The 25,033-nt window shown below is 39.7% G+C and overlaps 1 protein-coding gene across 4 annotated transcripts in view; it reads left to right on the forward strand.

The window, feature by feature from the left end:
- The first annotated feature begins 9,099 nt into the window (after positions 1-9,099).
- LOC105480294 (SNF related kinase) overlaps positions 9,100-25,033 on the forward strand; it is a 62,698-nt gene continuing 46,764 nt past the window's right edge. Inside the window, exons 1-3 of one of the 4 annotated variants that reach the window (XM_011738918.3) lie at positions 9,104-9,236; positions 12,270-12,319; positions 23,680-23,741. The gene's annotated coding sequence lies outside the window, so the exon portion shown is untranslated. Of the gene's footprint in view, positions 9,237-9,322; positions 9,370-12,269; positions 12,320-23,679; positions 23,742-25,033 lie in introns of those variants that run through there. The other 3 variants (XM_011738917.3, XM_011738919.3, XM_011738920.2) reach the window with 3 other exon arrangements.

The following is a 25,033-nucleotide window of genomic DNA, read 5'->3' on the forward strand; positions in this document are numbered from 1 at the left end:
TGCCATCTCCATAACGTAAAAGTACCAGTGCTGATGGAGAAGCTACAGCAAGTTAGCCAGAAGATCTAGCAAACATTATTGATGAAGCTGGTTACTTTAACAACAGATTTGCAACGTAGGAGAGACAGTCTTTCATTGGAAGAAATTGCCATAGACATCAACCATTCTGCAACCCACGGATCAAGGAGAAATTTTTACTTTTAAGTCTTATTGTTTAAGAAGTGTATTATGGAGCCTGGGCAATATAGGGAGGACCCATCAGTATGAAAAATAAAAATAAATTAGCGGGGCATGGTGGCACATGCCTGTGGTCCCAGTTATTCAGGAGGCTGAGGCGGGAGGATCTCTTAAGTCTGGGAGGTCGAGGCTGCAGTGAGCCATGATCATGCCACTGCACTCCAGCCTGGGTGACAGAGCAAGACTCTGTCTACCTTCTAAAAAGGAGGAGGAGGAGGAGGAGATGAAGAAGAAGAAGAAGAAGAAGAAGAAGAAGAAGAAGAAGAAGAAGAAGAAGAAGAAGAAGAAGAAGAAGAAAAAGGAGGAGGAGGAGGAGGAGGAGGGGGAGGAGGGGGAGGAGGAGGAGGAGGAAAGGAAAGAAGGAGAAAGAAAGAAAGAAAGAAAGAGAGAAAGAAAGAAAGAAAGAAAGAAAAAGAAAGGAAGGAAGGAAGAAAAGAAGTATATTTTGTAAGGCTATAGCTGCCATAGATAGTGATTCCTCGGGTGGAAATTGAAAACCTTTTAGAAAGGATTCACTAGTTTAGATGTCATTAAGAACATTCATATGGCCAAGCACAGTGGCTCACGCCTGTAATCCCAGCATTTTGGAGACCAAGGAGGGAGGATCACATGAGCCCAGGAGTTTGAGACCAGCCTGGGCAACTTGGTAAGACCCTATCTCTACAAATTTTTTTTTTTTTAATTGCAAGATGTGGTGGCATGAGCCTGTGGTCCTAGCTACTTGAGAGGCTAAGGCAAGAGGATCACTTGAGCCTAAGAGATCAAGGCTACAGTGATCCCTGTTTGTACCAATGCACTCCAGCTGGGTGACCAGAGCGAGACCCTGTATCAAAACAAAACAAAAAGAACATTCATGATTCACGGGAGGAGGTCAAAATACAGACATTAACAGGAGTTTGGGAGAAGTCAATTCCAACCCTCATCGATGACTTTGAGGGGTTTGAGACTTCAGTGGAGGAAGTCTCTACAAATATGGTGGACATAGCAAGAGAATTAGAATCAGAAGTGGAGCCTGAAGAAGTGACTGAATTGCGGTAATCTCAAGATAAAACTTGAATGGATGACGAGTTGCTTCTTATGGATGAGCAAAGAAGTGGTTTCTTAAAATGGAACCTACTCCTGATGAAGATGCTGTTAATATTGTTGAAACGACAACAAAGGATTAGAATACAACATAAACTTAGTTAATAAAGCAGCAGCAGAGTCTGAGAGAATTGATTCCAATTTTGAAAGAAGTCTGACCGTGGGTAACATGTTATCAAACATCAGCACCTGCTGCAGAGAATTCTTTCGTGAAAGCAAGAGTCAACTGAAGCGACAAACTTCATTGTTGTCTTATTTTAAGAAACAGCCACAGCCACCCCAACCTTCAGCAACCACCAACCTGATCAGTAAGCAGCCACCAACATCGAGGCGAGACCCTCCACCAGCAAAAAGATTACAACTCACTGAGGGCTCAGATGATTGTTAGCAGTTTTAGCATAAAGTATTTTTAAATTAAGTTGTGTACATTTTTAAAAATATACACTTAATAGACTACAGTAGAGTATAAACATAACTTTCGCATGCACTGGGAAACAAAAAAAGCTGGGTGACTCACTTTAATGAGGTGGTCTGGAACTGAACCTGCAGTATCTGTGAGGTGTGCCGGTATTACAGATCACAGGAATGACATCTCATCATATATACAGGTTTCACCCAGACTCAAAGGGGTAGAGATTATACAAGGGCAAGGGTCATTGAGGGTCATTCTTAGAATTCTGCCTATCACAGTTTTCAAAAACAATGATTTCTTTTTTGAAAATTTTTAAACATTTTAATTTTTGTAGAGATGGGATTTCACCATGTTACCCAAGCTGATCTCAACCTCCTGGCCTCAAGTCATTCTCCCACCTCTACCTTCCAAGTTGCATGGATTATGGTGTAAGCCACAGTGCCTGGCAAAAACAATGATTTCAGAACACTAGAAATAGACCAAAATCAAATGAACAAAACAAAACTGAAAAACGAAAAAAGAGAAATACTTGTTCATGAAGAAATTCTAAAACTTCAGATATTAATAGTGGAAGTATGTATTCCATTCCCCAGTCCAATCCTCAGCTCAGTTGGTGAGGTAGTGTTTACCAGGGCATGACTGGCTATGAAAACCAGTAGTGTTGTTTTGAAAGAGCTCATTTGATTTGGAGTGGACGGCACAAACCCACGCCCTGTGGTATTATCTGTAAAAGTAGTAAACATGGTAGGAAACAGAGGGGGAAAATACATAGCTTGGCTAGTCTGAGCCTGCAATCCTTGGTGTAAGGAATGAACCAACAAAAATGTAAAAGGAAGAGCATGTAAAGAAGAGAGCCATTGAGGGACTAGATAGATAAGCTTTCCTCACATCCCTGGCTGACTGGGAAGGTAAGCATATGTGCCAGGGAGAGACCTGAAAGGGGTTAGCAGAGAGTAAACGCTGAAATAGGCTTGAAAACTACCTTGCTTTTCAATTCATGCACAGATTCATCAGCAAAGTGTGGAAACCTTATGGGTTTGGACGCAATGTCTACCCAATCATTGGCTGACCGTTAAGATATGCAGGTACAGAGTCAACCATGGGTAAGCTAGACTAAAAAATAAAACTAAGAACAAAACAACTGAGCAGAGTCATGTGCTGCACACCGTGAGGGAAGATGCTGCAGATTAAGTTTAGGCAAGCTACTAATGAAAAGGGGGGAAAGCTTTCAAAGGAGAAAATCAGAATCCAGAATTGCTACAACATATCATTTTAAATGTACAGTTTTTAATAAAAAATACAAGACATGGAAAGAAACAGGAAAATGGGACTCAAGATGAGGGGGAAAAAGTAACAATTAGAAACTGACTAGTCAGGCACGGTGGTTCACGCCTGTAATCCCAGCACTTTGGGAGGCCAAGGCAGGTGGATCACCTGAGGTCAGGAATTCAAGACCAGCCTGGCCAATGTGGTGAAACCCCATCTCTACTAAAACTACAAAATATTAGCTGGGCGAGGTGGCAAACACCTGTAATCCCAGCTACTCAGAAGGCCGAGGCAGGAGAATCGCTGGAACCTGGGAGACAGAGGTTGCAGCGAGCCGAGATTATGCCATTGCACTCCAGCCTGGGCAAGAAGAGTGTAATTCTGTCTCAAAAAAAAAAAAAAAAAAGAAAAAGAAAAGAAAAGAAACTGACTATACATATCATATTCATGAATTGAGAAACTCATTATTGTTAAGATGATAATTCTCCCCAGATTGATCTATTCATATAACATAATCTTATTCAAAATTTCTAAAAGTCAACAATTTTTTTGTAGAAATTGACAAGTTCATCCTATAGTTACATGGAAATGCAACATACCTAGAATAGTAAAACAATTTTGAAAAAGAACACTATACATGGAAGACTTACTCTACTCATTTTCAAAACTTACTATATAATAATAATAGTCAAGACTGGATCATAATGTTGTAAGAATAGCCATATAGATCAATAAAAATGAATAGAAAATCCTTACATTAAGTTGATTGTCAACAAATTGCCAAGGCAATTTAATTGGGAAAGGATACCATTTTCAATAAATGATTCTGGGATGATCAAATATCCATAAGCAAAAATCAAATGAAAAAAAAAAACCCATAGCCTCTAAACCTCACATCATGAATAAAAATAAATTCAAAATGGATCACAGACTTAAAGGCCAAACTTAAAACTATAAAACTTGAAAAGACCAGAGGAGAAAATCTTTGTGACCTTTGCTTAAGCAAAATTTCTTGGATATGACACCAAACCATGATTCATGAAAGAAAAATCTGACAAATTGGAATCCACCAAAATTCAAAACTTTATAACTTCTAAAGTCATCATTTTAAAAATGAAAAGAGAGGCCATGGCCTGGAGAAAATATTTGCAAATCGCATATCTAATTAAGGACTTATATCCAAAAAGCATAAAAAATTCTTACAACACAATAAGACAAACAACACAATTAAAAATGGGCAAAAGATTTGAAAAGGCTGTTTATCAAAGAAGATATATGAATGACCAAAAATCACATGGAAAGCTAATGAACATCATTAATTATTAGGGAAATGCAAATGAAAATCAGGAGATACCGCTATACATGTATTAGAATGGTAATAATCTAAAAGTCTAACAATGCCAAGTGTTGGCAAGGATGTGGAAAAACTAGAACCTTCATACATTGTTGGTGGGAATGTAAAGTGGTACAGTCATTTCAGAAATAATTTGTCAGTTTCTTAAAGCGTAGAGTTATTGCATGACCCCAAAATTCCACTCAGCAATGTACCCAAGAGAAATGAAAATATGTCCCCACTAAGGGTTTAAATAGTCATAGCAACAGTATCCATAATAGCAAAAATCTGGAAATAAATGTTTATCACTTGAATGGATAAAGAAAATCTAATATATCCATATAAAGGAATACTGTTTAGCAACAAAAAGGAATGAACTACTGATACATGCTAGATTGAAAACCATTATGCTACATGAAAGAAGTCAGACACAAAAGAGTACACATCGTATGATTCCAATTATATGACATTTCTAGAAAAACACAAATCTATAGAGACAGATAACAGATGGTATGTGTTGAGGGCTGGAAGTTGGAGTGGGATTGATTGCATGTGCACAGGAGATACCTTTTGGGGTTGATAAAAAAAAATTTTTTTTGAGATAGGGTCTCACTCTGTTGCCCAAGCTGGAGTGCAGGGGTGAGATTACAGCTCACTGCATCCTTGCCCTCCTGGGCTCAGGTGATCCTCCCACCTTTGCTTCCCAAGTAGCTGGGACGAAGGTGCATGCCACCACGCCCAGCTAATGTTTGTTATTATTTTTGTGAAGACGGGGTCTCTCTGTGTTGCCCAGGTTGTTCTTGAATTCCTGGCCTCAAATGATCCTCCCACCTCTGCCTCCCAAAGTTTTGGGATTACAAGCATGAGCCACCTCTCCCAACCTAGATGAAAATATTTCAAAAATGGATTGGGGCGATGGCTGAATAACTTTATAAATTTACTAAAAAACCATTGAATTGTCCACATATTATTGGTGAATTTTATGGTATGCAGATTATACTTCAATAAAACTGTTAAAAGTATTAAATCTCCCAATTTAATAAAAATGTTCTCAACTAATTCAAATTCTTAAAGAGCCTATGTGGGGAAAAATAATGCCACATGTCTGTGGGTGAAAAGCCCTGGGACTGCCTATTTGCAACCTCAGTACTAGATGGCAGGAATAGAAATTGGAATAAAACACAATCCTTGTCCCCCCCGGAGATTAAGATCCAAAGGGAGAAAATGGAACAATAAAGTTACAAAACTGTATGATACTATGAGTGGGATGGTATGGGGGTCCCAGAGAACTCCTGGCTCTGACTGGAGTGGGACAGTTAGGAGTAGCACAGAGGATGTGACACGGGAGCTGGGTTTTGATGGGTAAGTAGGAATTCAGGAAACTGCAGATGTAGAAAGTGGAGAAAACGAGTAGGTGACATTTCCAGACAGAAGGAACAGAATAGACAAAGGCTGGGAGGTGTGAAAAGTCAATTCTCTTTCTGAGAACTGGGAAGGTTGGAGACAGGGTACATATGCAGAAAAGAAAGTGCAGGAGAGGAAGCCAGGGACCAGATCAGGAAGGGCTTGGTAGGCTGTATTGAAGTTTTTAGATAAGGGATTTATCAGGATTTATATGTTGGAAGAACAACATGGACATGCTTCTTTTGGCCTAAATTAGACTTTGTATATTTTGGCAAGATCATATTGCACACATTAAAAACTATTCATTAATATACTGCTTACTGTATGCCAGCCTGTGTTCTAATACTTTATATAAACTCAATCTTATCAACTCTGGTTCTCAAACTCTAACCTGTCTCAGAATCACCTGCAAGTCTTAAAACAGAGAAATCAGAGTTTCTGATTCAGTAGGTCTGAGGTAGAACTGGAAAATCTGCATTTCAATCCAGTTCCCAGGAGAAGCTGATGCTGCTAGTCCAGGGAGCAGACTTTGAGAACCGCTGCTTTACATCAAACTTATAGGAAAGGTATTATTTCATCACTGTCTTTCTCATTTTACAGAAGAAACCTATAGAAGGTTATGCAACTTTCCCAAAGCCATCTTGCTCTTAGCAGTAGAGATGGGGTTAAATGTCAATGTCTGTCCTATCTTCTAGTTCACTGGTTGCAAACAAGCAGAGTTAAGGACTGGCATTTCCAATCCTTGTTTGCAACTATCAAAAATAACACACACACACACACACAGGACCTTAACTGACATCTGAGATAAAAGAGTAGAAGATGTTAACTGATGCCAATAGGGCAGTGAAGGAGTCTTTGAGGAACTCTTTAGGTCATTCCAATTAAGTATTATTTTGATCCTACTGGGGTGAAGCCAGGATCTAGAAATGCACAAGTATAATTATATGAAATAAGTAATTAAATATGTAAAAGGGAATGTTATTAAATAAAATGTCACAACTCAAAATTGAACTGTGTATGAATATTCAATGTCTGTCATTTTAAATACATTTATTTTAAAATTTGAAATAAATTACAAAAACTAACAATATCCAGAGAAGATTACATATGCTGCTTTTGGGGTTCCAAAGATGAAAATGACAATTCTTTCATCAATCTGCTCAATTTTCACATTTTGATCTAATTTGTAGCACCTCCCTGGTTTCCTTCCAATAAACAACATCTTCCTTAAACTGGTGGCATTATGTTATTTTTGAGATCTGAATCACAGAGACTGTAATACAAGCACGCATGCTTCATCTTGTCGTTTTGTAGAACGCTGTACATCTAATTAAAGCTTCTTACAGGTCCATAAAAAGACCCAACATTAAAAAAGCAGTGTGTTGGAGAAAGCCCCAGGGCAGATTGGAAAAGGGGTTTCTTCATTGACTATAAGCACATTTGCTTAAATTCCAAGTTAAGTAATACTATATTAATTTGTACTTGAATATTTTTAAATATTACCCAAGCATAATCAGATCATGTCACCACATTTATGGTGTGGAACCAAAAATGGGTCACGTTCTTGCCAGCAGCACTTCAGCTACCTAAGATATACTGGGGATGAATAAATGATTTACCATGTGGCCAGTACTGCATCCTTCCCTAGAAGAGTTTTGGTGCCAACTTCATTTAAATCAATTTATTATTTTGCCCTTTTTCATTTGTTTTGCTATTCTTATGCCTTTTCCTTAGAAAATTCATTCAAAACCTAAACAGTAGCAATATAAACACTCTATTTTTCAAGAGCTTATATATTAGTCATTGTTCTGTAGTTACTGATATAACTCAGGGACTACAGACCTGGGGGTGGAGGCCTTCAACCACTGGAAATTCCCTGGGAGACCATTGCAGTGGTATTTTCTCCCTTTAGCTGGCTACAGAGTTCCTGCATAGTGATATGTCCCTGAGGAGAAAAGTGCATGGTCTTCCTGCTTTCTAGCAACAAAGGAAAAAATTCTACAAATCCAAGTTAGGAGCTCTTGCTTAATATGCTGCTACAGTTACGATTTCCATGTCAAAATGAGATGATTATTTTACGGTCTTTTCAAGTCAGAGTGATCCCAGGTGGGACCCTAAGGCGCAGAGGCCTAATCTGAGGCTTTCCCTGGTGCCCTTCCACCATCTGATGCAAGGGCATTAGGGTAACTGGAAGTCCCCCTCGATCAGAAAACCCCATGTTATTACCCTAAGAATCAAACTGTTTGCACCTCCCAATAATCCACTCCTGCTTCCCAATCATCTTCAGACAAGTAAAGTTGATGTCATAGAAACTAAAAGGCTTTTGACATTTGCAGGTCGACAGAGATTTGCTAAAACCATCTAGATTTCTCTCCGCAGTCCAGTCAATTCAACCAAGCTTGCAGCATCTAAGCAGCTCTTCTGGCTTGTGTCCTTTGCTAGGGGTCCTTTCTTGGGGAAGGGTGGACACAACGTGGGAACAGAAGCGGAAAAGCAGGTTGGAGAAATCCTGTGTCTGGTTTGTTGGTGCTGCCTTCCAGGAACCCCGAAGAGCTGGTCTCTATTGCCCGCCATGCTTCCAGGGGTGGGAGTCGGGAGTCCCCTCTCATCCTCTGCGGCCATCCCGAAGCTCCCTTCCAGAGCAACCCGGCCGGGCGACCATACCACTGAACCATCCAGGGCTACGGTTAATGCCTGGCGTGTTTTAAATCTCTGACTTCATGTGCTTTCATATGTTTCCACGACCGTTTACTTTTCTATGCTGTTGCCAGAGGCTGCCTAGCCGGGCCTGTGTCTCCCGCTGACCTTTAAGGCCAGCACTGCATTCAGATGTTGGGCTTTTCCAATTTTGCTTAAATAACAAAATCAACAGAATTTTTTCAAATTAGATTCCCAGCGAGAAGAATTACAGAGGAAAAAAAAATCATATTATGTACATATATGTATATACATACGTGTATGTGTGTATATGTATGTATTTTTACAATTATTTTTATCCTTGTTTAAGCCTGGGCGGGAACCAAAGAGTAAAGCGCGTGCGACTCCCTGCCCCCTGCCGCCAAGACGCAGTCCTGTAGAGACGCGGTCCCTTCCCTCCGATTTCCCCTGACAGCTCGCGCTACTTTTCCCGGCCATTGTTCCGTGTCCCTGATGTTTCCTCCTCCCCCGTCCTCCATCCTCCTTGGGCGCCTTGCCCGCTTTGTCCCGCCAGCCGCCGCAGCCCCGACTCGCCGGGGTCAGGGAGCCGCCAGGATGCCCTACAGCAGCCCGCGCGCCGGCCGCAGGTGCGCGCCGCCCCGCCCTGCCATTCCCGCGGCCCCGCCCCAGCGCTGACGTCACAGTGACGCGCAGCCCGCGCAGGCGCAGCTCGCCGGCATCCCCCTCCCCGCGGCCGGCAGCCCGCTCGGTATTATGATTAGCGCTGGGTGCGGGGTTTCGGCGGCCGGGAGGGAGTTGTTGGCGCCGCGGCCGCTGCGGACGGACGCTTGCCTGCCGGCTGAGGTAGGGGCGAGCGCGGAGCGCGGCGGGGCGCGGCGGCCGTAGGCAGGGGTGCGGGACCGGCCTCCGCCGCCTCAGTAGCCTCCGCCGTTGCCGGGCTGGGCGCCCGGGCCGGGACGCTCGCCGCAGGCGGAAAGTAAGTTGCGCTCTCGGCGCCGGCCGCAGCGCGCGGCCCGGGAGGACGCGGGGCCCGGGCTGCGGCGGCCCGGATCCCGCGGCGCGGCCTGGGCTGCGGGGCGGCGGCGGGGCCCGGCGGGAGCCGTCACTGCGGCGGCGTCCGCGGGCGCCTGGAGGCCCTGCCCTTGCGGCCGCGGCGGGATTGCGGCACCTCGGAAGGCGCCCGCATCCCCGCGCCCCGCCCCGGAGCGGGCCGAGTGCGGCGCCCGCGGGGCCCCGCGCCCGGGGCGCTCGGTAGGGTGTGTGTTCTTTGAATGCGTTTTCCCCTTTCAGAAGACTGTAGAAATCCGGCCGCAGCAGAAGGGTTCCTTGGTCAAACTGCTTTACAATAGAGTGGGAATGTTGTCTGTAGAGAAAGGGCAACGGGGTAAGGCAGGAGGAGCAGTGCCATTCCCCAGGGAGAGCTAGAATTTTTTCGGACGGGGAGACTGGGAAACCTACGTTCTTTTCCATAGTCATCGCCTGTTGATTTCTTTCTGGACCATTTTACAGGAACCTTCCTGCCTTTTACTTGGACTTGGGTTGCAGGAAAGTGGCAGCCTTTTATCTTCGGGGTTCTTGGAGCTGTGCTATTTGTAACTGTTGGATCGCATACAATCCAGTAGCTTCATAGGGAGTTTCAGGATTTGGGGAGAATTTAGCAGTGGAGTTCCTAAATCTATAGAGGTCTGAGGGACCTTTCAAACTGTCGTGTTACTTTCCACCCCCCTTCCCTTTAATTATTAAATGTGTATTCTCAAAGTCTTAGGAACCGTGGTAAAGTTGACTTAATGCGTTCAACATTTGGTCAGGTTTTAAGGTGAAGCATGGCTTACAAGTGTAGGACATCCTGTTGAATCTCTACCAAATTCCTATCAAACGTGAAATGCCTCAGTTTGGGTTCCTTGTATGGGATTGGAGCACTATGTCCCAAACCAGTCTTTAACTTATCGGAGTATATATATAGCAGTGTACTTTAAAGCCCGGGTTGTCAAGGCTTATGTAATCAGTTTGTTAATTTATAATCTTGTTACGTTGCTTTCCAGATTTATAAAATAATTCCCTTAAGGAAATCTGTCCTCAACGTCTGCTTAAATATTTCTCTCGGAATTGGATTCCTGAAGAGGAATGTACTGTACAAGTGATGATTAAAGCATACTAATTAGACAAGTTTCTTTTTTTAAAGAACACCAAATACCGAATTTTTAATCTGATTATCTGTGTAATTGTCCCTGAGAGGAGAACAGGTGACATTCCCATTTTACAGAACTAGAAATGAGAGAAATTACATGACATTCCCAAGGTCACATATTGAAGTAGTGTAGAAAGTCAAGTGCACGGTGCTAACTTTTTGTAATACTCACATCCTCAAGGCTTTTCAGGCAGGAAACTTTCAGTCCCACCTTTCAATTTTTTAAAGTTTTTATAATCAGTTTTTAATTGTTCATTTTGTGCACAAAATTATTCTCACCGTATTTTTAAAATAATTCTGAGTATTTTTCCTCTTTTATTGCAGTAAGATCCATTAGTTTAAAACATGCTAGAACTCAGAAGTTGTACTAATTTTTATTTTTCTAGACCAGAAGTATAGATTGGGGCTTTATGGTTTAGATTTAATCACATAATCCTGAAAGAAAGACTTTTAAATGTCCTTATTAAAATTGAAGGACTTTCATGATATTTTTACTGGTCACAGGAAATACTGTTCATCTGAACTTCACTGTGAGTATTCCCTCATATAGAAAGTGAAACTAAATAGAAAAATATTTATTTCTGGAGATACTGAGCAGCCATGGTTCTAAGCACTGGTATAAATAAGGCATGATTTCTTCCCTGTAGCAGCTTGTCTAATCCTAGGAGCTCTTCACACCGCCCAAGAAGAAAAGGGTACAAATGAACTTTCCATAGGCCAAAATCTTAGGAATTAAAAATGTAGATGAGAAACTCTAGACTTAATGTAACTGCATCCCAGTTTGCTTAACAACCGAAAAATAGAGTGTTTATAACTAACATACTTTAGTAAGGAAACTGTTATTCAGAATTTAGGTATTTCCCAGTGTGTATGTATGTGCAGGTAAACTTAGAACAACTTAGGTGGAAAAATTGAGTGGATCCTAGCAGTTCTGAAGATAACCTTTGATCATTTATTCATGGAATGTTTGTGTGTCTCTTTTGGGGGCCCTAAGGTAGAGGGAGGGCAGCAGTAGAAAAGTGAATAAAAACCAGTTCCTGACTTTAGGTTCTTAGAAGCTATTGGGGAACACCAAGGTAAACAATATCAGTACGAACAGATGAACTGTGGTGAGGCATAGGGAAAACCCTGCAGAAGCACAAGGATGGTGGCAGTAACAGCCTGACATGGAAATACTTCACAGAGGGAAGTGATGGTTAAACTGGTCTTGAAGGATAGGAATTCCCAGGCAGAGAAGAAGGGAAAAGGCTCAGAGGGTTCAGAAGACAAGGTCAAGTGGTGGGAGAAGAACATAGATCCAAGTGGGTGAAAGGGAGTTGAGAAGGCTGAGACAATGCAGCTGTTTTTCCTTAAAGCCTTTGAAAAGGAAGGAGAGAAAAGGGGCAGTTGCTTTGGGGTATGGAGGAGAAGGTTGTTGGTGAGGTGTTTTGTTTTAACTTTGGAAAGAGCTGGTATGAAATTCCTCAGATTTAATGGCCTCACAAGTGAGCACTGGAACTGTGTTGTCTGCTCTGGATAATCCAGAGCTGTGTCATTGATCCTCATCTGCTTTTCTGCACATCTGCTTTGGGTTGTGGCTCTGTGTCTCATGGGAAACCATTTCTTGCTGGTGGTAGGGAAGGAACCTGTCTAAAGAGGATTCCTGTTTTGCCCTCCCTGAACATTTATTTCTCTGCTGTCACTTCCAGAGCCTCCTGAGAGTCTGCTTTGGCATCGCCAGCATTTGGCCTCTGCTCAGGTAGGCTCTTCCATAGCAAATCAGTCCTCTTTCCCTTTCCTTTTGCTGTTATGCCCCCTAGTCTGCTGCCATGTGGCTACTCAAAAGTTACTTCGGACTCAGAGGTCATTAGTTGTTCATTTGACATGTTTTAAGTTTTGGAGTATCTTCAAACCCAAAGCAAGATTAGGTCTATCTGTACATCTAAACACATACCCTCTTGACTAATATTTGTCGGGAGCATTTAGTATAGGTTGACAGAATGCTTCAGGAGCCTGGATTACACAACATAACGGTGGTCAAATCACAGCCTCACTAGGCCTCAATTTCTTAGTTGTTGACATGCAGTTATCTCTCTTAAACCCACAAGACTGCCAGTTCTTTGAAGGCAGAGACTACTTCTTTGATCTCTACATCATCAGACCCAAGTAATGCCTGGTATATAGTCTGTACCAAGAAGTGTCTTGGTGAAGAAGGTTAAAAAAAATCTAATCTTTAGTTTGTTGATTTTATCAGCCTGTTATAGAAACCACACCCTTTCTAATAAAGCCGGGTTGGATTTGAATTGTTTTTCATTCATACAATTTCAGAACTAGAAGCAAATCCTCTACTCTCTGCTAGCATGTTGTAGATGTTCCTGTCCAGAAAGTCCAGTCTGAGAGAATGGCATCACCAGCTACCACTCTCCACTAGAGTCATTCTGGATTTCTGCCTTTGCTTAGCCTCTTTTGTGTTGAGTTCTTGGATTCTACTTCCAAAATGTGTCTCCTCCACAACATCGTTATCATCACTGCCCATATCAGCTGCTCTCATTTTTAAGTCTTTAAGTAATTTACCTGGAGGCATTTTCAGTTGTCTTCTTACCTGTCTTCTAGCTCTATTCTTGTCCCTTCAGTCTGATCTTCACTTTGCTGCCAGAGTAATTTGTTAAACCATTGTCTCTGATTGCTGTTCTCCTGCTCAGGATTTTTCTTGAGCTCTTTTTTTGGCTCTTTACGCTGGCCTTCATTTGTTCGTTTAATAAAATGTATCTGTATATTTTGAGTAGATGCTATACTTGGCAGGCCCTGGGATAAAGAACTAAATAAAATGAACATGATCCTTACGTGAACTGAGCCTGTCATTTAGTTTAGTGGGGGACACAGATTATTAACCACACAGTCACACAAATAATTATATGACCTCACAGTTGTGATAAGGGTCATAATGGCAAAGGACGCGGTGCTGTGAGTGAGTATAGGGAGCTGGTATGTTCAGGGGGTTGGGGAGGGCAAGGGGATGGTCAGGAAGTCGTCCTTTAAGCTGGGCCCTAGAGCACGGGTAAGGGCTAGCCTAGACCTAAGAAGTAGAAATTGATGAATTATATGGAATACAAGACCCTTTGGGTATCTGGTTCTCACCAACCTGCCTGACCTTTTCCCCTACGCTCTGCATATATTGTTGTCTGAGTCACACTAAACATCCTTGGGTCTCTTTCCTGAAAAGCCTCTTCCTTACCGTTGCCAGTTTCAGTTCTTAGCTCAAACATACAAAAATTATTTCTCCGGAATGCTGTCTGTGGCATTCTCCAAGGCAGATTTAGGAGAAAAGAACACCTCTTTTTGCATATCTGTTCCCGTAAGAGACTGTGAACAAGTTGAGACAGGGACCTTCCTAGTATCCAGTACAGGTGTTTAGGGGCCAGTTTATTGGGCCAATAGGGGATGAGGTTACTGATAAAAATGAGATGGAGAACTATATATGCAACCCCTCTCAAATACTGTAATCTCGTGGGAAGGAGGCCAGTTCTAAAGTTAGGGGGATAAAATCCTTAGGTGATTTGTATTCTACTCACACCCTGCTAACATATATTATCCCATTTAGCTTTCACAGTAACTGTCCAAGGTGGTGATTATCTTTATTTTATCAAGACATGCCTTTTCATAGAAGTCGAGTAACTTGTTGGGCTGTAGATCCTGTGGTGCTCTTTCCACTGTGCTGTCATGCCACTCTGCATATGTGCTTAATAAATGAATTTTGATTATTCCTAAAGTGTGCTTCCATGGTGAAGATGATAAGAAAAGTTAACTATGTGGTACTTTGAAATGTGGAACCTTAGGACTCTTATCCTAGCTCCTCCTCTGATGTTCCCTTGCCCCCACGTGTATACACACACACTTAGGTTATTGTGTTTTACTCTATTGCATAGCTAGGGGAATAATAATCAAATTTGCTTTAATACTTAGCTATGTTGGTTCTTCTATTTTAGAGACATTGTAGATATTTTAATATAAGTTTTACTCTTACAGTATGACTTATATGAAGTTCATTTTAGACTTAGGACAATATACTAACAAATATTCATAGATTATTAAGCTAGAGTGTACTATATTCATGGATCTCTTTTTAAAAACAGCTGTAATATTATACAACCTTTTTATTTAATAGTGGACAGAAACAGAGTGATTACTTTTTTTTTTTCAGAAACTTAAAATTTGTGTAACTTAAAAAGAAATAAGTTTTAGTGATCTGTTGCACTGCATGGTGATCACAGTCAACAATAATGTGTTGTATGTCTTTAAATTGCCGAAAGAATAGATCCTTAACATCCTCAACACACAAATGTGGTAAGTAGGTAAGGTGAAGGATATGTTCATGAGCTTGATTGAATCTTTCTACAGTGTATAGGTAGATCGAAACGGGGTGATTAAGTTTAGCTTTCTGCTTTACCTCATTTTTTGCATGTTAAACAGTTCTCTCTTTATTGGCATAAAGTTTTATGAATGGTACTAAAGAAATATGGAATGAGAATATTCAGTCTACAGTTTCAGGGCTTGGTTTTTGTCCTTTGTTTTTCTATTTTCTGAGTATTTGCTAATCCTCTTGTGAGGAAAATGCTTTTTCAGAAACAAATGGAAAGAGTATAATTTGCAAAATGCATCAAAATTACAGTTTGGGGAAAGAATAAAGGACAGTTTTTTTAAGGGGAAAATAAAACCTGCTTAAATTTTACCTGAATTACTTGGTGTTGGCTGGGAAGGAATCTTGCTGTCACAAAATTGTATACAAACAATTGTGTGAAGTTATTTTCAAGGGACCCTTCCATTTTTAAATGACCAATAATTACCTCCGCCTGTTTTATGAATGGCTGTTTTCCTGTAACTTCCTTTCTCAACTTGAGATGCAGTTTCTAAACATTTCAAAAAGTTTTAAATGGAATTATTTGTTCTTAATGTTTAAACATCTGATGTTTATTAGATGAATTTCTTCCCCTTAAGACAGCTGGAGCAGGTAGCTTGCATAGTTACCTGCATAATTACGCATAGTTGCATAATTGGAGGAACACTAGAAATGTCAAAATATCTTAATTTTACTGTCTTTGTTTTTCTTTGAATTAGAAAGGAGTAGGTAGAAACTTCGTATTGTTTAAGGGAAAAAAAAGCAAGGCTCAGGGGTTGGTGAGGACTAGAATCTAACCCAGGCAACTCTTAACTGGGTATAGGACCTGGACAAGTGAGTTCTTAACCTCATTGGCCCTGCTTTTTCATTTGTAAAATGGGTATCGCTCTTAAGGAATTAAATGATATAATAAATGTAAAAAGTGCAGTACATGCATAGATTCCTAGAAATTAAAATCTGTTTCCTCATTTTGAGACCTGCATTCAGACAAAACTGGAATTCTAATGGGCAACTGTGGCAGCAAAAGACATTTTAAAAATTAGAAATAAGACAAAGAAAAATCCATGGTTTTGCTTTACTCGTTTCTGTATAAACCTGTTTAGGTTAGTAATAGATTTTTAGTAGTATGTATATGGGTGATAACGAGAGAGATCTATTAAGCCATAACAAAAATTTAGAGTTTTATGAAACTTTGTAGTGAAAATGAACTTTTGAAATTTGTTTAAATTCTCGAATAAGCTTATTTCTGTGTTGCGTTCATGTTAATATGTAAAGGATTTTCCTCTTCCATTGAGGCTCTTTGATGAGAAGCTTTTCCTATGCAATTTTTATTCTTTAATGACACTTTGACTAAACTTAAGTATAATTCAAACACAGATATGTGGTGAATTATTTAGTATGGCAAATTTTCCATTTGTTTTGTCCAGCACCGTTGCTTAAATGATGAGCCATTAGGTATTCTTCAGAATCAGCCGCCTCTCTTAAGTTTACTAAATTTATCTCACTTCTACCCCCAAGTAATCACTTTACCCAAACTGGTGTTCTCCTTTCCTAAGCCAGCCAGCAGTAGGCACTCTTACTTTGTTGCTTGTTTACCCCACTTACAGAAATGGTGTTCCTCTACTCCTCTTGAAGGATAAGCCCTGGTCTGTGGGCTGCCCCTGTCCTTGGTGGGCCTGCCTTCTATAGTATCCTCTATTCTTCCTCTCACATGCCTCACCTAGGCTCATTTGTATAATTATTTCTCTTTTTATATGTGAATACTATTTTCTTTTCTTTTTTTTTTTTAAAGTCCTGGGATACATGTACAGAATGTGCAGGTTTGTTACATAGATATACATGTGCCATGGTGGTTTGCTGCGCTGTAGATCCTATTTTCCTAAATCATTTTTGAGATTTGAATGGACAGGGACTGTGTTGTGTCCTGTACAGTTAAGGCTCAAATTATTTGTTAACGAAAATGACTTAGTGTTTCTGTTATTCATACTAAAACAGTTGCATACCTTTATTTCTTTTATTTGTTTTTCTTGTTTTTCTTTTCTTTTTTTTTTTGAGACGGGGTCTCGCTTTGTTTCCCAGGATGGAGTGCAGTGGCTGATCTCGGCTCGCTGCAGCATGGACTCTTGAGCTCCGGTGATCAGCCTGCCTCGGCTTCTCAAAGTGCTGGGGTTATAGGTGTGAGCCACCATGCTGGGCTGCATACCCTCTTTCTCAGAGGAAGTAAATATTTCATTGAATATGCCTTGTTTATTAACATTACATAAATAGGCATTAGATAGTATAGTACACAGTGTATTTTCAGAAAAATTGGTGTATTTCATAGATCTCTTAATGGAAAAGTAAATGGAATGGATAATTATGTACAGAAAGTCAAAAATTTAGTAGCCTCTGCCTTTCCTGGAGTATAAAAGCAGCACATATTCACTGTCAAAAATTTTAAAAGAACAGAAAAGCATAAAGAGAAAAAATATTCTGTAATCTTACTAATTTAACATTTTAAGTTTTTTAAATATATACATTCATACAGATTATATGCTTTTTAAAAATGATTGGGACAGACCAGGTATGGTGGCTCACACCTCATAATCCCAGCACTTTGGGAGGCCAAGGCAAGGTGAATCACTTGAGGTCAGGAGTTTGAGACCAGCCTGGCCAATATGGTGAAACCCCATCTCTACTAAAAGAAAAGTATAAAAATTAGCTGGGTGTGGTGGCATGTGCCTATAATCTCAGCTACTTCGGAGGCTGAGGCAGGAGAATTGCTTGAACCTGGGAGGCGGAGGTTGCATTGAGCCAAGATCGTGCCACTGCACTCCAGCCTGGGTGACAGAGACTCCATCTCAAGAAAAAAAAAAGATCGGGATTATATGCTGTGAAGTTTGGTATATACAATTTTTTTTTAAACTTAACATTATGTTGTGAGACTTTCCCATGAAATTAAATAGCCTCAAAATATGGTGGCATACTGTTAACGTTGGGTATGTTGTGTTTTACTTAACCATCTCCTTATTGTAGACCTTTAGATTATTTGATTTTTTTTTGCATGTATAAATATCACTGAACATTGTTGAATGTAAATATTTGTCCTCATCTTTCTTTGAGATGTGAATCTAGTAGTAAGATTATTGTCAAGGATATTAATTATTTTAAGGCTCGTGAGACAGGTTGAGTATCTCTTGTCTAAAATGCTTAGCACCAGAAGTGTTTTGGATTTTGTCAGATTTCGTAACATTTGCAATATACATAATGATGGGACCCAAGTCTAAACATGAAATTAATTTCTGTTTCATTTACACCTGTACATATATGCTAAAGGTAATTTTATACCCCATTTTTAATAATTTTGTGCATGAAACAAAGTTATGACTGCATTTCCTCTCAAAAATTAATAGAAACTGTGATTGGTCACATGAGGGTTTTTTTTACTTGTAGTGTCTTGTCGGCACTGAAAGCTTCAGAGTTTGGAGCATTTTTGGATTTCATATTTTCACCTTAGGGATACTCAACCTGTACACTTATTGCCAAATTGTTTTTCAGGAAGGTAGCTTGCTTGCAGTCCCACCAGTGGAAGAGAATCCCTGGAATGAACCTGTTTTTGAGTCAAAGTCAGTGAAATGTTAGGTGCCAGTATTTTGGTTTATTGATTAGTTGTTTTTTTTTTTTTTTTTTTCTGTTTCATGATTCTTTTTTGGCCATTTTTTAAGTATCACTTTTATCAAAATATTAGGAGGAATAAAAAGATGGTAGGGAGTTAAAGTGAGTTTTGACAGTGGTAATAAAAGCTTTAGATCAGAAGAGATTTAGATTATTAAAATTCTCCATAACTTAATATTCTGTTTTCCTGGGCACAATAGTAACTGTGGGTTGGCTTTGTTTATTTTGGAGTAATTTCTATACACCCAGCTTATGTTTAAGTCATTACTTATTATGTGAACACTTAATGCTGGAATTGTTACCATACTAATTTTTAAATCCTACTTACCTATAGGTAGAAAGATAACATGCTTAGCATTTTTCATCACTTTAACAAGAGACAGAATCTGTTTAGGAATTTCAACTTATTGTCTGTGTTGCTGGTCCAGGTCTTGTGGCTTGGATGTTAATCTCTTCCTCTCTACAAATACTAAGTACTATACATCAGTTAATGATTTGCTTAACTCCTGAATACATTCAAATTCCTTGATAGATGCTGGACTGTGCTTGTTTTACTTAGAGGAAATAAAGATTACTCAACCAGTGCTTCAAGGATTCTGCATTGGCAACCAAATCATTGCCTCAAGAAACTGGAACAGGCTTCTCACCATGACATTCCTAGTCCCCTCAGCAGCCCCTAGTCCATCAAAATTGATGAAAACGAAGAACATACTTTAGTAGGCAGCTACCTTGTCTTGGAAAATGCTTTCTTAGAGACTTAGGAGTACAAATTGCCCAAAAGAAGATTTCTGATAATAAATGACTTTAATCTTTTAATTTGTAGATCCCATCTTGATCCCATCCAGCGATTGCAGACTGGTAACTGCATAACCACATAGTAATATTCAACCAATCCAGTGAAAAACTCTGAATTCTTCTACAACTTAGGACCTATTGACCTGTTAATGGTTCTTATCTTTGGTTTATAGCTTATATTAGTAACTCCTAGGAGGAGGCATGCTATCATTAAAAAGTGAAATATTGTTTACTTTTGTTTTGTTTTGAGTCTGAGTCTTGCTCTGTTGCTCAGGCTGGAGTGCAGTGGCGTGATCTTGGCTCACTGCAACCTCCACCTCCTGTGGTCAAGCGATTCTCCTGCCTCAGCCTCCCAAGTAGCTGAGACTACAGGCCCGTGCCACCACGTCCAGCTAACTTTTGTATTTTTAATACAGATGAGGTTTCAACATGTTGGCCAGGCTGGTCTCGAACTCCTCACCTCAAGTGGTCATCCATCTGCCTCAGCCTCCCAAAGTGCTGGGATTACAGGTGTGTGCCACCATGCCTGGCTGAAATATTTACTTTAAATAAAGAAAACAGCAGTGGTGACTGCATAATAGGGTTGTGTTTATTTTGCTTGACCTAAAGGTTATTCCTGGAAGACTTAGTTTACTGTCTTCCTTTCAGCCTATACCATTTTTAAAATTTTAGCAGTAAAATCAGGTTGGTAATACCATTGAGAGAGTGTTAGTTCCTATACTTAAGTTGATTTTTCTATAGATGTACAGTTTGGTCTACTATTTTTCAGGAGTAAGGATTACAGTTTTCATTTTTTGGTATTTGTAAAAGATAACAGATAATTTCTATGTGTAAGAAGCTTAAATGCGGTTTTAGTGGAGCTTTGCAAAAACTCAAACTTTTAGTTGTCTGTATTAGATTGATATACTGGTGCATATATATGTGTGTGTGTGTGTATATATATTTAAGCATTTAAATGTTTGAGAAGAATATTGGTGATCTGATTTTGGAGGAAAACTCCAAATAAACAAAATGTTTATTACTATAGATAAGCTATAGAAGTAGTACAATTTTTGTGCACAGCCGTTTTTGTTCAATTCGTCTACTTTCTCATGCCATGGATTGGTTCAGAGTGGTATCCAGGCAGAGCTGCCTTTGTTGAGCATACTGTTTTGTCCCTGCCTCTCTAAGAGGTGTGAGGAAGAGGCATTTGTTTGATGTACAGTTGAGACTGCAATGGTGATGATGTTGATGAAAAGCTAAAAGTGAGTTTTAACAAGAATAACAGGGTGAATTCCAAATTGATAGTAGGTTTAACAGAAGCTGGTTCTACAACTGTTTTCAGCAGCTTGCAAAACGTGTGTAGGGCCACCCACACTTCCTTCCTCTTCTCCAGCCACACCCACATGCTTCAGTTGCTTCTGCTGTCTTTAGTAGGAGAACATCAGTATATTCTTGCAGCACATAACAGTACTTGTTTCTCAGACACAAGTTTTTATATTATGAGCATTCTTGGCAAGTTGGCCTATTTCATTTAGGTCCAGCCTAGTTATATGCCTGTGCTAAATAAAAAGGTTGCTTTAGAACGGCCTATTTAGTGGTTGCTGTTTAAAAACATGTTATCTTAGCTGTATAGTCATTTAAAATATTGATTTAGAAGAACTTAGTGCATGGGAAAATGTTCACTTTTTAAAGTAGAGGAAAAAGTAGTTATCAAACTTCATGTCTAAAATCTTAGCTTTGTAAAGAACTGTAAGTATAAAGGATGTACACTCGGACCTGATGAGAAGTCATCCTAGATGAGCGTATAGGTGATTTTTATTTTCTTTTTTGTGCTTTTATGCATTTTCTAAACTTTCTAAAGTGAAAGTCTTGTATTAACTTTTCCAACTTGTTTTTTGGAGAGAAGTATTGTGAAAATAGTTACAAATCTCTTTTTACCCTGACATCCCCCCAAGCCCCTAAGTATTATCCCCATTTTATTTTTTAAAATTGTGTCTGGCCATATATTATAAATAGAAAATAATTTGAAAGAATCTATACCAAAATGTAAACAGATGTTATCATAAGGGGTGGGATAATGGATTTTTGTTTTCAGAATTCCCCCTCCCTTTTTTTACTGGTCTATATGTTCTAATTGTATTTTTCTCCTGAACTAAACAGATTTTTCTTTCATAATTGTTTTTGAGATTTTCTATAGGAATATATTTGATGCGAAAAAATGTAAAGGAGTATTGAGTCCTTTTTGAAAAGCTAAATTTGATAGAAAATTATATTAATATCATTTAAAAAGCAAATACTTAGATTTTGTGAGATGTTTTATTGAAAAACTCCCAGACTTTGATGCCTAACTAGAGACATTATTTCCTATATCTTATAGCACTCATTTTCAATTTAGTTTATTTTAGGAAACTGAACAACAGTTCAGTCTCTGAACTGGTCTCTCTTATGAAAGCAAGAGAGATAATAGTTTGGTGAATTCATTCTCTTGAAGTAGGGTAAACAGCTGAAAGAATTTCTGCTTGGATGGTGGGAACGTCATCTTTGTAACAATGATGGTGGTGGTGGTAGCTGGTATTAAAGAATGCTTACTCTGTGCCAGGCACTGTTCTAAACACTTTACCTGTATTAACTCATTTGATCCTCACCATATCCTATGAGATTGTTTTCTTATTACTAACATTTTCTAATGAAGAAACTGACCATACAGAGAAGTCAAGGTAACTTGCCGAGTTCCTTTGGCTAGTGATTGGTGAGCTGGGATTCAAATGCAGTTGTTGGTCTTTAGAACCAGTACTTATCACTGTACTACCGCACTGCTTTGCCACAGAGACTAGGGATGAAACAGGGGCTGCTGGAAAAAGAGAAACAGGCAAGGATAGTGGAAGGAGCTACCATATCCCTCTCGTAGCTGAAGGACCAGTCAGGTAGACATCCCAGGGTTCGTCTGTCACTAAATGTAGACCTGTGCCCATGGCTTGGCCAGTCCTATGTGTGCTGCAGAACTGTTGCTCCTTGTTCCCTCATTCCTGGCAGGACACTTGCTTTCATATCCAGATGTCAACCACCTTTCCTCCTTCTTTCACCTTTCCTATCTTGCTTCCCCCATTCTCTTGCACTCCTTTTCTCCCAAGTGCATTTGAACTTTACTTGGACACCTCTCACCTTTAGTGTGTAGTGTAAATTATTATGTTGGTGTCATGTGAATGTTTAGGACTTTCTGTTATTCATGTAATAGTTCATTTTCATGGAAAGACCTGCAAGGCTACCTCGGTCAGTATTCCCTCATCGTGCCACGAAGTTGGATATAAGTGATTTGCTCACATTCCTTTTGTTTGTGGTGATAGTTTCTTTGTTACTATCAAGTGGCGGGCCTCTGATGGAGAAGGTGTTTTGTGTGATCCCTGATGCTGGCATCATAAGTGATTTCCACTTGCCTTCTGGAGGACAGTGTGTTGTAAAGCTTGCCCTCCTTGGCTGCTGTAGTGTGAGTATTTCATGAGCCTGTAGGGGCTCCTAGAGATTGGGTGGCTTTGATGCCAGGCTGACCATAATTGGAGCTAGAGACTGCTGCTTGTCAGGCAAGTTAAGCTTCATGGTACCTAGCATGCAGTTTCATGGGGAGGATTCAGTGAAATGTGAGTTTGGGGCCTGTTGTAGGAGGCATTTAAAAAATGGCAATTGTACTGTTGTTCATTATTCTTTTCTTTTCTTTTCTTTCTTTTTTTTTTTTGGTTGAGATGGAGTCTTACTTTGTCACCCAGGCTGGCGTGCAATGGCGCCATCTCGGCTCACTGCAGCTTCCGCCTCCGGGTTAAAGTGATTCTCCTGCCTCAGTCTCCTGAGTAGCTGGGAATACAGGCGCCCGCCACCACGCCCAGCTAATTTTTGTATTTTTAGTAGAGACAGGGTTTCACCATGTTGATCAGGCTAGTCCCGAGCTCCTGACCTCAATGATCCACCTGCCTCAGCCTCCCAAAATGCTGGGATTACAGGCGTGAGCCACCGTGCCCGGCCTTGTTCGTTATTATTTCTTCATTCCAGTGGAATAATTTTTCTGACCTGTCTACCTGGAAAAATCTGTTCACTTTGAAATCCCTGTTTACTAAAGGTCACTTAAAGGAGTTATAATTCACAGAAGGCAGAAGGATAATGGGGGAAACTGGGTTACTAAAGACAGATTTTACCATTTTTATACATTTGTCTAGATCCAGCCTTAGAGTATGTATTTTGACTTTAAGCAAAATTCAAACAAATACAACTAAATCTGAATCTTTTTCTGTATTTTCTTTTAGGAAAAAGAAGCAACTAACAAAACACTGTGATAACAAGGATTATTCAGTATGCAGTTTGCAGGGTATGTCTTGGAGACATTACAAATTCACCTTTATATAAGCCACATCTTAACATTCGGCATTGATGTTCAGATTGACTTTTGGGAGCTGCAAGATCCTCAAAGATCAAAAAAAACGATTTAGTTACTTTGTACTCTAACTCAAAACGTACTTGATAGTAGGATTGGACAGTAGACTAGTATTTAAAAAGATGTTCACTAACAAGGATGTTTTTCGTCTAAACTTTGAATTAATCATAGTGTCCTGTTCTTAGCTATACAATTTAATTGTGGTTTCATAGACTATGGAAAAGGGGTGCTCATAAAAAAAGGACATTATTTGGTAGTAAGAGTGATTGTTTCACTATAGGGTACTCATTGTGAAGATACCAATTAGATTCTTTCCCATGAGCTTGCTGTAGATTAAAAATTATTTCACCATGCCCTCTTGTTGGCACAGGTTTGGGAAGAGAAACATTAAGGTTTAATAGTACTTATCTGTGGGTGTCTGAGGCTCTGAAAAAAAAATTTTTTTTCCATTTATTTTTGTAATAAAAACAGTTTTGTTTTCAAAAATCAGATTCATTTGTAAAATCTGATTTATGTAACTTTCCAGGAACACATCTAAACTAAAATGATAGATGAAAAGAACAAAATTATATAATTTGGGGGCAGCCTGAAGGAATGTGTTTTAAAAGCTAAAGTGGCATTTGCAAGCTTATGCAGTAGAAACGTAGACTTGGGTAGAATTTTAAGCATAATTATTGCCCTTATAATTAATTGAAGTTAAAATATTTAAAGTTAGTTTCCTGCCCCACCCCCACCAGAGTTTTTATATTTGAACATTAAATATACCAAATTAAAATTTCTTTGGGAAACTACTGTCCAAATAAAGCAAGGTCTTTCAATTTGGATTTTCCTGTTAATCCTGTCATTAAAGTTACTAGTTCAGATGACAGGGATAATATACATATAGAAGAAATTTGCTTCCCCCAGCTCCCAACACCTAGGCATTGTATCAGTTTCTTATTTAAAAATCTTAATAGCAGGATTAATAATTTTGGTTCTAAAATCAATTTGCAAACACAGCGTAGCATAATGTTTTAAAGCATGGACTTTGGTGTCAGACAGCCCTGGGTTTCAGTCCCGGCTCTTTTACACACTGGCCATTTGGCCTACACCAAGTTACTGTGCCTCAAAAGGGGGCTAATAATTCCTGTCTCTGAGGGGAATTGTGAGGATTGAATGAGGATGATGTGAAGTATTTGGCATGTGACTGGTGTGTAATACTCATTAAGTAAATGGTAGTGCTATTT

The sequence above is a fragment of the Macaca nemestrina genome, chromosome 2 (genome assembly GCF_043159975.1).
Source record: "Macaca nemestrina isolate mMacNem1 chromosome 2, mMacNem.hap1, whole genome shotgun sequence".
Taxonomy (NCBI): domain Eukaryota; kingdom Metazoa; phylum Chordata; class Mammalia; order Primates; family Cercopithecidae; genus Macaca; species Macaca nemestrina.